The sequence below is a fragment of the Anabrus simplex genome, chromosome X (genome assembly GCF_040414725.1).
Source record: "Anabrus simplex isolate iqAnaSimp1 chromosome X, ASM4041472v1, whole genome shotgun sequence".
NCBI lineage: Eukaryota > Metazoa > Arthropoda > Insecta > Orthoptera > Tettigoniidae > Anabrus > Anabrus simplex.
Window position 1 is genome coordinate 77,335,873 of NC_090279.1, and position 16,849 is coordinate 77,352,721.

Sequence of the window (16,849 nt, forward strand, 5' to 3'; positions counted from 1 at the left end):
AAGAATGATCACTTTAGCACATTAAGATGATTTGTCAATCTATCTTCCCACATTATAGAAGATAACCTAATTATGGTTTAATATTTGCATTAATTAGATACGTTTCCTTAATTAGACAAGCTTGGTGTTGTTGAGTGAGCACAGAGAGTGATTTATTACCTTAAACTGTGCTGTTCGCTTCATATGCTCAATAATATACTCTCCATAATGCAATATTGGTTGCTACTTCCTCACTGTTCATAAATATGAGCTATCATTCCATTCTGTCACTTAAGAAGGCTAGGCTATTTCCATTGAGCACTAACCGCCTTCTTAAATGGAGCATCGTATGTTATTAAAGCCTATTATTAACACTCCTTCATTTACATCCACGTTCATTACTTTTAACATAACTTACCTTTATATCATAAGTTTAGTTCCTAATGTACATAAGTGACATTTGAGTGACAATTTATACTTCATTGATGAAATTATGCAAGATGAGGTGTAATATTATGTAAAAAATTCACAAAGGAATGCACCGTATCCATCCCTGTTAGTGTTTTAGGTTCTAAGTTAAACAAATTGGTCTGTGATTTTTAACACTTAATTGTTAGTGCACTACGTTGTTAATGAAATTCAAATAATAGAACTATTACAATATCAACACATTTCAACTCTTAGAAGTACACTCATCTTCATAAACAACAGAATACCTTGAAAGACTAGAGGTAGGAAGTTCATATTCACAGGACATGTTCATTAGTATTTTCTGCAGAAACGATTAGCATTTCAGTACCCCAGGTTCGGCATGTGCCCCGTTGCCTAGTAGGCGCTGAGTCCTCCAGGGGCACTGATAACTTATTCCATGTGTGATGGCATCAACACGTATAAGGCACAGATGGGGTCCTGGGTTATAGTCATCCATGCTGCATTCACCTGGCTCCACAGTTCATCTTTGGTGGTTGGCATTGGGTCAGAGCTCCATACCCGTCGTTTCACCATATCTCACACATTTTCAATTAGCGCCAAGTCCGATGATCAGGTGGGTCAGGGCAACCGTCTGACATTCTGTGACAACAAGAAAGCACGTGTTCATGCAGCGACATGTGGTCGCGCATTGACCTGCTGAAATAAGGCGTCTGGGGTGTTGTGCAGAAAGGGTGTGGCTAAGTTCGCAGGATGCCATTCACGTAGGTCAAACTGGTAACATTGACCTGGACACACACCAACTCTGATTTGTTGTTGTACTCAATAGCACCCCACACCATAACGCCTTTAGTTGGCGCTGTATGTCTTGTGTGAAAGCAGTCAGTGTGATGCCTCTCCCCCTGTCTGCGGCGACCCAAAATGCGGCCATCATTTTCAAACAGAAAGGACCTGGATTCGTCCGAAAACACTATCTGCTGCCATTCCTGTCCCCAGTGACGTCGTTTCATACATCATTGCAGTCTAGCATGTTTATGCACATTGGTCAAAGTTAGGCGGAGAAGTGGAAGACGCGCTGGTAACCCATATCGTAATCAACGGGGACGGATTGTCACTCCTGGTAGTGAACGATGTGTTCCACTGTTGCGCCAGAGCCGAGGAAGACGCAAATCTGTTCTGCAATGCCATCCGGATGAGGTGTCGATCTTTTCTGGTTGGTGTGACCGGACCCATCTCGTTGTGATCTACGGCCTTCTATGAACGTTCTGTACACAACCACTGCACTGCCGACACACTTCGCACACAAGCTGCAGTTTACCAGATAGATGTATCACGTTCTCTCATGCCAATAATTCGCCTTCTTTCAAACTCACTAACTTGACAATACTTTTCTTGCATACGTCTGCGAGGCATCAGGCACGTCTGCTCAAGTCACGCTGATCCATTACCTTTGGTTTATAGTGACAACGAGAGCCGCAGGCACAATTTACGAGTCCGTGGTTGTGCGCACGGATATCGATGTGGACCTTGAACCTGAGGATCGGCATGTTTCAAATGCTAATCGTTTCTTCAGAACATACTAATGCATATGTCCTGTGAATATGAACTTCCTATTCCTAGTCTTTCAAGGTGCTCTGGATTTTATGGACATGAGTGTATTTCAATCATTCACAAAATTTACCAACACCAATAAGTAGATGAGAAGCGGTAAGAATCTGTAACAACACAAAATATTAGAAGATATTATTTCAAGAATGAAGTCCTTCTGAAAAGGAAATTAATATTAAAAAGGTTCTCTACCTTTTATGATGGAAGTTGATTAAGTCCTGGCTGGCAACGTCTCACGAATGGTCCCTTTAGCACCCTTTAGGGTGTTGTGGGATCTCCCCTTTTAGTGGCACATTCCGGAAGTAATATCCCTTGCAAAGTGCACCATGATGAAAGTAGAGATTCCTCTTGCAAGCGGCATGATGATTCCCCTTGTTCATTGTCTTGCAGGCTTCTTGTAACAGTAGGCTTCCACTCACACACATATACACATACTGACACATACTGAAACTAAAATGGCACATTAATATGTGTTCCAACCATGCCTATTTAAATGTCAGTCGACAGGTAACTTGCGGGTTCAGATGATTTGCACACCACATGTGTTCTGGAATTAATTTTGTAGTGGTTATGTCGCGCAGAAGGCGAAATAATGTGTTCCCTTTGTAAGACATCACGGCTAATAAACGACGTTTGGCATTGAATATCTTGTCGAATTATAGTGGGAAAGCGAAGTGAAGTTGTGCTTTAAAGTAGAGCAGTATGAAAACAGTAGAGTAAAATCTGAGTAAGTTGAGCGTCGGTTTCACACTGATTTTATCAGTCCTCAGTCTAGAAGGTTTGATTAGTAGGAAACCAATCATACATTTCTTCACGTCTTCTTATAGTATCATGGTTCAAAACTGGTCTTGTGAAGAATTCTGAAAACTTGCCGGGCGGTGTTAGCCTTGAAAATTTTAACTGTTCATATCTCTCGCATGTTAGCCTCCTGACCAATAAGAAAATAGGGACGGGTCGCCACACGACCATGCAGCTATGAGCTTAAAGGCGAATTTCTCCAAGGTTATCAGATCTTGGCCTTCACCAGAGCTGTTATAAATGACCCATTGACCGAATTAAATTAAGCTTTTGCGGCAATCTCTATTTTAACTCCAATTATGCCATTTTCGGGTGCAGTGTGTTGTAGATGAAAGATTTATTTCCACAGTATATACTGCTGTATTAATTATACAGAAGTATTAAAAGTGCATTATTTTGATTTATTGATGCCTTGTTGAATTAGTAAAATTGGTTTGCAGAAATCCTGTGTGTGGTGTGAAAATCGCATTTTCAGTATAGATTGTTGTGTAGAACTTTAAGGTGACATTATCTGTAGACTTGTACAGTGCTTACGCAGTGTCATTCTACATTATTAACAGTTAACTGCTCTGAGATGGCCAGCTATCGTTTAGCTGTTAATGTTAATACTAGAATTGGTTTTACAGTAAAATAATGATAATCATTACATTTACTATTTCTTAATTGATATTTCACCCATGTGTCATTGAAATGTGTTTGATCCAACCCAGTCTCCTCATTTTGGAGATAAATTGACCTGTGAGTATTTCTCTATGCCCAGATACCTTTGATGCATGATTCCCGTTTATAGCATATACCCTGCAATTTACTAGTATTTTCGTACACTTCTCTGAGTATTAGCTTCGAAATATTCCATGCGATAATTCTGGACGTCGGTTTATCTTCACATAAATTTGTACTTTGTTTCTTAATATGGATACATCTGTGTTGATGTAGGACAGTCAAAGTTCATAGAACTATTGTGATAAACTTTTTTCTTGATTGTTGTCTCTTTTCCTTTGTCCATCAGTGAGAGACTTTGCTTTTTGTATCGTTGGAAGATGAGGCAGTTTAAAGAACTCATTATCAACTGGCTGACAAGCTTATTCAGTGCCAGAGTTGACTCTGGCTCTGTTCCCAGTCATTGGGCTGTAAACATCCTTGTGCCTATTTTTGAGCAAAATGACGATTCAGCAGAATGTGCAAATTACCATCCAAATTGCACCCAATTGTACATGAGAAGATCTTTTAGAGTAGCCGTCATTATTGACTGGGTGAAATCGCCGGCATTATTGCTATACAATGCATCTTCATTAAGGGTGTTGGAACAACTCATGCAATTTTCACTGCCAAAATGCTAATTGAAAAGCACTGAAAGCACCAGCCGGCAGTGTACATTGTCTTCCTTGATACTGGAATTACTTTCAGCCGTGTTACTACGGCTTGTTGCTGTGTACGGTGTTGAATGTTGAGATTTAGGAAGGTATGAAGTAGCAATTACACAGCATGAGAATGTGTATACTTCATTAGTCGGTGGGAATCGCAGTCGTCATTCGTGACGCATAGGATATGTCACCAATGGTTTGGTCATGTCCTTTTGCAGTACCGGACGCAGTTGACAATTTCACCTAATCCTTTGAAATTACTTTACAATATCCACTATACGGAACATTGAATGTAATACACAAAAATTTAAAACTAGAAATGCTGCTGGGATGGGTAAAATTTCTGGGCATATACGAAAGTCAGTTCTTTGATTAGAGTATGTATGAAACAGCTATACCAGATGAATGAATACTTAGTATAGTAGCACTCTGTGTATAGAGAAAATGTGCTAAACTTAGGCTAGTAATTACACACTAGTCGTCATGACTTGTGTTGCATGCAAGCTCTTGGAATGCATTCTTTCTGATTATGTTATACACATTTAAGAAATTACCAACTGGCTCGATAGAAGGTAGTTCAGATTTAGGAAACATTATTCCACTGAAGCTCATCTTGTGGATTCCAGCAGGATATAGCAGATATATTAGATTCAGGAAGTCAAATGTATCACGATTGACATATCCAAGGTTTTTCTTAGGGTAGATCTCGGGAAACTACTGACAAAAAATTAGTGCGTTCGGGATAGATAAAGATATGGCCAAATTATTAAACATTAAAAATTCGAGAATTGAACAGATAAGATGTTACCAATTTTAAAGTTGATGACATTAGTACTTTATATGCACCCCCTTAGCTGTCATGAGCGACTTGATTAGACTGGGCATACCCTCAAACAGTAGTTTACACTGACTCTTTAAATCGTCATCATGACACCAGATCTGACCGAGCTTCTCAATCAAGCCAATTTCTGTCCTTATACTTTTTTGGACTTTTCTTTGCTATTTTCTAAGGATATTCTATGGGGTTCATGTCTGGACTGTTTCTAGGCTTTGTTCTTGCATAAAAATCTTATCTTGCTTAAAAATAAATTCACTTTGGCCGAATTACTCTTGCACCTGAGCTACCAAACGGGTTCTTAATACTATACTGTTCACGTCTCATAGTTCCTTCTACAATATATGATCGTCCACAGCCATACCAAGAAAACACACTGCAGACCATCACTAAAGTTGGATGCTTCACTCAATCTGGATGGAATGCTTCTCCTTATCTTCTGACATATTGACTTCTCTCTTCTATGACAGGAAATACCGATTCGTCACTAAAGCAAACCTGAAATAAATAAAACAAATAAGCCTAGCATTAAATGCAATAAGCTGTATGGTTTAAAAGAAGAATTTCATACAATTACTGTGCTGTAGTGTTACATCACTTAGATTGGATTATAATGGAATAATGAATGGTAGTTTAGGAATTACAGTAATTGTCATGGACTTGCCTGTTTCCATTCATCAGATGACCAATTCTGGAGAGTCGTGGCACACTGGAACCTCTTTACAGCCATAGCAGGAGTAAACTTCGCTTTGCCTTGAGGTCATCTTGCTTTCATTCCAGCACTAAACAGCTCTTGCCTCAGAGTCCTGGCTAATACAAATGACCCATACTCTTCTAATTTCTTACGTAAATCCAAACTAGTAACCTTGCGGTTGTTTACTGACAAATTAATCAGTTTTGCTTCCTCCTTGGGGTTGGTTTCTTCTTCTGCACACAGTTTCCAACACGTTGTTGACCTTTTGTCTTGGGCCGATGACCTTCGATGTTAGGCCCCTTAAAACAACAAGCATATCATCATCACATTTTATCTTCCCGTTATCTTTACATTTTAAAATTCTACTTACAGATTGCTGTGGTATTTGCAATCTAGAATCTATTTCTTGTTGTGATTGACGTTTCTCAAGAAGTAGCCCTCTGACATTGCCTTTCTTGGCGAAAGGTCTCTTCGTCTCCCCATAACCTCAAAATTTGACAGTTCTCTAGAACCACTCTTAAGAAATATCAACTGAACTCCTGAATAGTATCAATAATACATGTAATTTACAGAATGCACAGTCTTAACAATAGGTCACATTATTTACTTCCAAACAGCAACAATATGCAGGTAATACAGATAAACAACAGAACATGCTAACTAACAAAAATGACACAAAACCATGTGAATAATGAAATTACATTGTGGTTCTCACTGTAGCCACTGTATGAAAAAAATACAATAGTGTGGACCAGGATATCCCAAGTGGAAACTTTGCCTCCAAACAAGTTCAAGGATTAGGCTATAAACGTCGATAGCTTACATAAAGGTAGAAATATAACTTTTACCATTAAAATTTGGCCTCGTCTGGTGTATTTCTACAAAATAGGACTCAGAGCATTAGAGTAGGTGAAGCTTTATTTGATCCTGTAACAATTATGGGATTGGGTCCCACAGGGCAGTATTAAGAGACCTTTATTTTCAGATATATTAAACAATATGAATAATGAACTGAAAAAAGTGATGAGGCTCTGTGTAATAAATAAGTTTCAGGATTATGAGTAACTAAAAAAGACCTTGACAATATTGTAAGATGGACATCGGGCTATATTTGTAAACATGTTGAAAAGTCAGTTTCTTTGTTTCACATATAGAAAGAGTCCTCTCCGGTTTTATTATTGTATTGATGGGTGAAATTTCTTCATGGGGATCTCTGTAAGTACCTAGCTATTCATAATAAGGATATAGCTTCATTATGGTAATCATTTAAACATATTGAAAATAAAATTTACAGATCTCTTAACATGATTATGAGGTTATTTAGGGGTTGTAAAGGAGAGGGCATATAAATCTCCAGCAAAGCCACAATGACAGTGTGAGACCATCACCAGTATTACTTGAGTAGAGAACAGGAAATGATCCACAGAAATATCTCCATTTCTTGCAGGTGATTTCTAACAAAAGAGTTGTGTTACAGAGATGTTGCAAAGTTTCAGCTGGGGAGACTTGGAGAAAGGAGACAAGTTGTTTGATTAAGCAGTATATTCTGAGATGTCATTGGAGAGATGGCTTGGGATGACATTAGTTGATGAATACATTTAAGTCATGTTCTTTAACTGTAGGAAAGGTCACAACATGAAGATAAGTTTGAATTCAAGGGGACAAATTTTGGCAAATGTTCACTTATAGGAAAATAATTTAGTGATTGAAATAATATGTTTCATATATTTCCACAATCTTTTTCCTATATAAACAACCAACAGCCCTAATTGCTGTTGTTTGATTGATTCATTGATTGATTCATTCATTGATTGGGACATTAACTGATTTATGCTTTTGGTCTTAATGTGATGTACAGATGGGGGATGATGGATATTTCTATGCTTATGATTTAAGCATTGTCCACTTGTTGGGAAAGTGGTAGGAGTACTGTGGGATTATTTGATATTACAGTGAAGTGTTTTTGGAAAGAAAGTATATAGTGCACCCGCCCCCCTACCTAACTGGCACCGGCACGGAATCTACAGGGTCGCAGACGGGTCAAGAAGTATGAAATAAATTGGGGCTGAACTAAAGTCAACTTAAAGGCGTACAAGGGAGGAGAAGCGCGGCATATATCTAAAATGAGAACACATTCGAATTAAAATATTTAACTCACAAACCGGTTTATTGAACCTTAATGATAATGGGAAATGACGCATGAAATAACCCTAATGAATTACATTAAAATTTACAAATGTTTGTTGTAGTTTGTTTGGTGGACGTCTGTCCGTTATACGTGATAGAAACGAGTACGTTTATCGCGAAGCGATGTATCGTGACATATAGCGAATGGTAATTTTATCATAACACTGAGGCTATATTATCGCTAACACATAAAACTAACATGCGTCCGACAACACATCTGAGCAATTCCTATTCTAATAAAGACCTAGATTTCCCAATGAAATGACGTAAAATAATACACACATATGATACAACACCTGGGTTCGAACCCGACCCTCGCTATCCTGGACATTGCCAAGCTGATGGACAGAACCACCACTGACCTTATGTACAACCACACATGACATAAAGAAAAACACATAAAGGGTACATGGTATGCAAGAAAAATACACAAAAGGCACTTGAACTTTCTTCTGACGCTGTAGGCCTCCAATGCCTACGTTGAGCATCGAACTGACAACGTCTTGCGATGAAGGCAGGGTCCTGTAATCCCTGTCTAATTATACTCGCACAATTAACAACGATTCATTTGCAAACCTTACCATTTTCGGCGGGTCGCTTGTTAATCATTACACTGCTCTGCTGTGTAGGTAAATCACATTATTTTTGCCGTTGAAAGAAACCAACTTCCTTTTCACAGCCAAGTCCCTCCTTCCTCCGCTTACGGGACATTCAAAAAAAAAAAAAAAAAAAAGAAACACACTGGGCCAAGGCCAGACGGCGGTTGACCACCCTCAAGGGGTCAACACCCACACAACATTCCCTTTCCAAAGGGAACCGTAACATTTCACTCGGAACTACATCTCCAATATTCTTCGGCCTTAACAGACTCGCGCAAATCACTTTGAATTAAACACATGTCTACCCAGCAGTATCATATCATTTTTACAACGCGACTCCCGTATCATAATGGTAATCTTTGCCCGATTGTTATTATTATTATTATTATTATTATTGTTATTATTATTATTATTATTATTATTATTATTATTATTATTATTATTATTATTATTATTATTGCCGTCCTACATAGCTTACCCGCTACCTTACTTATACATGGTCATCGCGAGGAAACTATACAGCAATTACAACACAATTAAGCACTCGCGCGGCATTTAACATCTGATTACTGACTGCTAATTAATCGATGGTCGGCACATGGCTACTTTATCGTCACACGGCAATACATGCATTAATTGATTAATATTCACACGAATCGATGTTTGACACACTTATTATGATCACTTGCTGGTAAATTTAATCCCATAATCAATTTAATCTTATCACTCCCTATCTAAGTATTTCAAAGGGTGGAGTTTTTGTTGTGGCTTGTCAGTTCGGCCGTCGGATTTCGTGGCTGCGGGCCTTACGTACTATAGTACTTACTGTTTTACATACCATACACTTATCAAATTAATGAATACTCTAATAACTACTCTCACTGCACTCCCATAAACTAATTATTCCTGGTCTTCTGACGCAAATAAACAAACAGAATTTCCCAAGAAAGAAATAATCGAATGAATCTCTATCCCATGCAAAGCTAGAGTATTATATCCCTAAATTATTTACACGCAATTACTCAGACCTGTTGTCGGTTTCCTAAACTAAGGATTAATAACTACGCGCCCATTCCGGCGCTCTATTTCAACAGGACTACATCTTTAATCTCTTATAGCGTCAGTTTACAACAAATATTCCCATCCCTTCTATGCATGCCAGATATTAGAATTTTGTACTCATCTCTATCACATGATGATGACACCTTCGCCAACTCAGGAGGTCCACCCTGAGCTTACTCCTCCTCCATGGGCACCACGGTGATCACTTCATTTTCCATGCCATCTTGGAGTTGAAGTTCCATTGTTCGATGCTGGTGGAGTCCTTGGCAGCTAATCCTGTATACACACAACGTCACTGTTTAATTCACACTTCGGGTAACGGCGTTCACTGTGAACGTCCGGTCACGATCTCGTAAGCTATTACGTAGCCCGCGGTTCAGTGCCGAATCTCGTCTATCTCTCGGTTTTCCTATTCAGTCTGCTGCTACGTCAGATTATTATACTATCGTAATGATAATAATATTACTTTACACATCACGGTTTTCTAAAAAGTTAACACAGCCGTCACAGAGATCAAACTATACACTGTTAACTTCACTTGAACAAAGAACTAACGAGGGCTTAACCGAGCGTAGCTTCGCCGCCGATAAGCCTCTAACCCCGACTGACGCTTGTCCCTTACTGCAGTAGTTTTTACAAGGGAGCAATACCCCTTCCACTAATTTGCGTAGCGCCTATTCCCGGCGTACTCGAGGTATAATAGTACGGTTAGTCGGTGACCAATATTTAGTTGATGCGATTGAGACATAACCACTCAATTATCCTTCGGTGAATCTCTTTAAATTAATTAAAATATGTTCTGCTTCCCCCTCCATACGTGGTAAACTCCCTTTCTCGAGGAGGTGTCGTGAGAATAAACAGATGGCCCAGTACTTTTCCACGCAGAAACCACACAGTATTCTTTCTTCTTCTGAAAGTTATCACGGAAGAGGACATTAAACACTCTAAATAAATGTCCCAGTGACATTTATCCCTTTTAAATCGGGAGATGAGCCCCTAATTCGAGTTTCATTAATTTTCTAGATCGTAGGTAATTACGTTGGCCAGTCCGAGTCCAAGATGGCTCCTATATTTCGTTTCGAAAAAGTTAGTTTCCCCTCATTCTGTGAGTCTTGAGGAAGGATGTCTTCTCTCGAGTGATGTCATAGGGATTCCCCATTCATAACCTCTCCCGGGTCTAAGTTGGCTTGGCTTCATCTGCGGGGCCCCCGCTACACAAAGGATAATACTGCGCAATAAGTCGCAGACAAAGAAATCTCGTAAAATAATTTTAAAAGACACAATTTATCTATCTCAATGGTATGAATATTAATTAGTTTCGGTATGACCTCTATTAATGATATGAATATTAATCATTTTCAGCATTCTTTCCCTTTAATAGCATTGCGTGCGTAATTACGGAGATCGATATCAACCAAAGGTCCTTGGATCATGCCCCTGTCGGGTTCAATAGGAACATGGAAATGAACAAAGAGGTGACAAGTCAACTCATATGTAGGAAGATGGGAACAGGGCAGTATGAATATAAGAGGATGAGGAAAATGGCTAGTCATTGTGGAATTAGGGATCAACAGAAAGAGAAACAGAAGCAAGGAATTGTATTGGGTAATGATTCGGAGATACTGCTTACTATTATTTATTTTCCTAAAATTGTACATGTTCACATACATGGAAGTACCTCCACCCATACATGTATGTGTACATATACTCTGCTGAATATTCACAAATATGTAGGTGATTTTAAATTTACAAATTTGCAATGTTCCTCCCTTTCTATGCTACTGTGTTTACTGCTGTCCAACAGTGTGTTCCTTTTCATGTTCTTATATCTCATCAATTGTTTGAAAAGCAGTGCCAAAGGGACTCAGGTTAAAACACAGCAGGTCATTGTGCAAGTTAGGTTCCAAAAAGGGTAAAAAATTAAATAAGTAAATGCAATGTAAATTTTAACCTAATAGAATTTGTATAGTATTATTTGAAGTAGTTGCACAAGTGGTGTGTGTTGATTATGTTTGTAAAACAGAAAATATTATGAGTAAGAGTTTGTAAATTCTATACATTTATTAAGGATGAGCTGTGTGCTTAATAGAAAAAATAGCAAAAATTGTAGAATACTGTTTTTAGGAAATTGTCTTCTTCTCTGTACTTTTAAAATTTAGTGCTTGATAATTATGTATTTTTGTGTACCATTTACCACCAAGGTAGACACCTGTCTTGCATTGAATGGGATTTTCATTTGATTGTTCCTTTCCATTATATATTTTTAAATGGGGGATAAATTAATTATACTCTTCTTGTGCCACTATAAAATTTATTTTCTCTGCTGTTTCTATTTTAGGCCTATATATTTTTATTCCTTACTTCTTTATTCTACTTGTCTTATTTCTTACTGACAGCCTTCCGAAGATACTAAGGAGGAAATATTCATAGAGGAACAAACTGATGAAAAGCTGTTGCCATACATCAAAGAAGAAACAAAGTACGTACACTACAAGTTTTATACAATATGGAATATGTTGTACCTATTCACAGTTGTGTTCAGTAGTGGTTGGTTTATCTCCAAAAGTGGCCATGTTCATCAGTTCAATCCTGTCTTTACAAGGTTACATTTAAACACTAATATCTGAAAATTCTATTGGTTAAAATTATCTAAAATATTCAGGAACTTTAAGGTCATATTTAATGTTCCATCATGTACTCGTAGTTTTATTCAATATATATCTACAAAAAGAATCTCTGGTAAAGCTAGATATTTTTGAAGTGTATTTGTTTACAATACCTTTAAGCAACCATGAAAAAATGTTCTTTCTTTCACTTTCTCTGCATCATTTTTTCATCACATTCTTATCATCTGAAATGCTATCTGAAACTATTGCTTCCAGATATTCTGAGTAATATTTTTATACGTTCATGCCAACAGTGACACACAGAAAAAGCTATACTTTTAGATTAGAAATTAAATATTCTAATTCGAAATTGTTAAGTTTTATGTACATTGTAAACAATAAATATTTCAAACTAACATTATCAGTTTCATTAATCAATATAATGATGGCTCAGTTCAATAATGTGATAACTCGAAGAATGTAATTTTGAAATTATTTGGTTAGATTTCTTTTTTCTGATCATTTCTGTTCTCTTGTGTGTTAAGTCAGATTCCTCCATTTGTGGACGCCAAAGCAGTTAATGTGTTGTAGAAATGAAACTTTGAGGTCAGTTATGCTACATCTTCGGTATCATAGTTCTCAAATAAATCTTGTGCATTGTTATAAGCATAAAAAATTATGCTATTGATTTATGTTCATTCCAGTGATGTGGTCACACTTTCTGATTCATCTTAGTGTTCGTTGTCAGTCAGGTGCTTCTAGTGTTTTGAATGCAAACATACTTACACAATTAGTATTAACTAATAAAATGGACAGGTACAAGTGGAATTTTAAATTTGTTCAGGTTGCCTAAAAAAATTCAGAATTCTTCAAGTAAGTGAATTTATTATCTCATAAAAGTAGATAAATAGGCGGTACATTATTGCTTCACGTCCGTAGGTTTACCCTCAAAGTGCCCTACACGTGACCCCCGGGTGGTGCTAAGAAAGTAATAACTGTGTCTGCTGGACCTATCTTTTTAAAGATCCTCCAGCAATGGCAGAAGTATTTCATGGAAATGGCTCTTCTCAGAGCTACCAGACAAGAAACATCGTACCTTTCATCCATGTTTTCGAGCTTAACGTAGAAAGCATCAGCAGAGCAAAATATGACTACCTATCCAAAGTTATCCTGAATAATAATATAGATGTTGTGGTTATACATGAAATCCATACAGCCGATAAAGAAGAGTTTCGGAAAAGGGGCCTCCTTGATGGTTTCACAGCTCTTGGTGCAACATATCACAGTGCACAGGGTATAGCTACTTATGTTCGTAATAATATCCAAGATGCCTCACTGCTCTTTCAAAACGAAGACAAAGACGAAGACATCCATTGTGTTGCTTTGCGAGTGGCACATGTTACTATTTTTAACATTTATAAACCCCCAAACGCACAGTGGTCAGGTACCTTACTCCCGACTGCTCAACACCCTGCAGTTTATATAGGCGACTTCAACAGCCATCACGAAGTATGGAAGTACTCGAATAACAATGAATGTGGAAAGAAACTCGTAGAATGGACAGAAATGTACAATCTCCACCTGATTTTTTACCCAAAAGATCTTGGTACTTTCCAATGAGCTGCATGAAATAGGGATTTCAATCCTGACTTGTGATTTGTTAGCTGCAATGAGGCAGGACAGCCCTTACATACCAGTCGTAAAGTGTTAAGACATTTTCCCCACAGTCAACATGGCCCCATTGTAGTGGACATTGGCATCAAAATTCCTGTTGTACGGTCAATACCACATGCTCGGAGGAACTTCAGAAAAACAAACTTGTCAACATTCACCAATGAACTGGATAAATGTGTTCGGTGGATTGTTCCCAAACACAATTACAAGCGTTTCGTAGATGCAGTTATGATGGAGGCTAAGAAGAAGAGTATGCCATAGAAAAGAATACATCCCTCGTTGGAATGCAGAGACTGATGCACTCTATAACGAATATCTGCATACTGGTGATGAAGACATAGCTGATGAACTTCTTTCCAGCATGGATACTACCCGGAGAGAACGGTGGATTGAAACAGTGGAGAATATCGACCTAACTCATTCCAGTAGAAGATCTTGGAGGAAGGACACATTTGGTGAAGGAACAGCCTGGATTTACTCCGGATGAAGTAGCATCTCACATCGTCACAACTTCCCAAACTCCGCCGGGGTGAGTGGCTCAGACGGTTGAGGCGCTGGCCTTCTGACCCCAACTTGGCATGTTCGATCCTGGCTCAGTCCGGTGGTATTTGAAGGTGCTCAAATACGTCGGCCTCGTGTCGGTAGATTTACTGGCACGTAAATGAACTCCCGCGGGACAAAGTTCCGGCACCTCGCCGTCTCCAAAAACCGTAAAAGAGTAGTTAGTGGGACGTAAAGCAAATAACATTATTATTAACTTCCCAAACTCCATCAGATAAGAAACATACCAAATACATACGGCGCCAGCTCCAAACTCTGGAATCAAGAACACCACGCACATCAAGGTATTCACAACCGCTTACGGTGCAAGACATCAGTGCTGCTCTCAAAGACGTTAAACCAAGTACAGCTCCAGATTTTGACGACATTCATCCAGAATTTCGCATTCATTTAGGAAAGAATGCAAGAAGTTGGCTGTTAATGTTTTTACCGACCTTCTACAGAACAGACAACTCCCGGCAGAATTCAAACGAACGAAAGTGATTTCCATCTTAAAACCAGGTAAGCCTGCCAATCACCCAAGCAGTTATAGACCAGTTGCCCTTCTTTTTGAGAGGCTATTCCACAACAGAATCAGCGCAACTATTTTTCAGCGTATTACAGTTGATGAAGCTGGATTCAGGCCAAATCGCAGCTGCTGCGATCAAGTGCTTTCACTGACATTCCACATGGAAGCAGGTTTCCAGAAACAACTCAAGACCTCAGCTGTATTCATTGATCTTACAGCAGCATTTGGCGCAGTCTGGAGGGAAGGATTAATGTACAAGTTTCTCCGAATTGTACCCTGTAGGACCATCGTGCAGGTTATAAGCAATATGCTCAATGACAGAAGATTTCGAGTGTGTATGGGAAATAGTATGAGTAGAGAAAGGAAGCTCAAAAATGGATTACCCCAAGGATCGGTACTGTCTCCCCTACTGTTCAATTTGTACATCTCCGATCTCCCAGACACATCATCACAAACATTTTGTTATGCTGATATCATAACACTAGCCACTCAACATCGAGACCTTAGTGTGACAGAAGAAGTGCTACAAAGAGACATGATTTCACTTGAAACATACTTCAAGAAATGGCAACTGTGTTCTAACCCTAACAAAACAGAAGTATCATGTTTTCACCTGAATAATCGCCAAGCTGGCATTAAACTTCACATACGTTTTTGTCACCAAGAACTTCGGCATAGCAGCTATCCGAAATATTTGGGGATTACACTTGATCGCACACTATCTTACAAACAACATCTTAAGAATCTGTCCAGAAAGCTCAAAACACGTAATATTATCCTTCAGGAATTGTATGGCTCAAGTTGGTGTTCATCAGCAAAGACTTCATGATCTTCTGCTTTGGGACTGGTTTTCTCGTGTGCTGAGTACTGTGCACCAGTTTGGCTGGATAGCCCATATACAAGACTAATTGATACTCAACTGAATGCTAGCTTGCGGTTAATATCTGGTACTGTCCAGTCCACATCCCTTTATTGGCTCCCAATTCTGTCAGGTATAATGCCACCTGTTTTAAAAAGATCAAATGCTCCTATCCGAGAGTTCAAGAAGATAGAAATGAACCCTCAACTGTATGTTTTGGATGATATTCCTGTTCTCAAGGTAACGAGGTTTGGGTCACGACATCCATCTTTGCATGATGCTGTCGGATTGCCTTTATGGGAATTTTCACCTTTTAGAAGAATGGAGAAGTCGCAGGAAAGTTGCCACAGACAGTTCCTTACACAACATCTTTTCTGGTGAACATCATCTACCGCGTAAGATTTGGACCACTCTGAATCGGGTGAGAACAAATCATGGACGATGCAGGGATGCCTTTATAAGTGGAAATATATCTCATCACCAGAGTGCGACTGTGGTGCATCTCGGCAGATGAACCCCATATTGTAAGTGAATGTACACGACATTCCTACACAGGTAGCCCGAGAGACTTTTTGGAACCAACACAGGAAGCCATACAATGGATCACTCAACTGGGCATTCTGCTATAAAACATGTTTCTTCTCTGTGTATATTTGTAAATACTATATATGTGTATATATGTATCTAACTTGTTGCCCTATGCTAATAATAATAATAATAGGTAAATAACGTAGTGATATAATATACTTTCAAAATTGTAATTATTATCACTGACCTTACAAAGTACCACAAGTGTATGTCCTTTTTAAAAACATTTAATGCAGTAGTGTTTTTGAACTGTAGTAGTGACATTGCTAATTAATTTTTTGCTGTCACACCTTTGTTGGTTACTGTGTGAAATGATCTTTGATAATCCCTGGGAAATGCTTGTATAGTCTCGGATTGGTGCTCTTAACCAAGCCCTTGTATCAGCACGTCATGCGATGGCTAGTCATAGCCTAATGTTTGACTTCAAACCAGATTTGTGATGGAAACTACGAATTCTGAATGGTTTATTTGATTTTGTGAGTAATAATAATAATAATA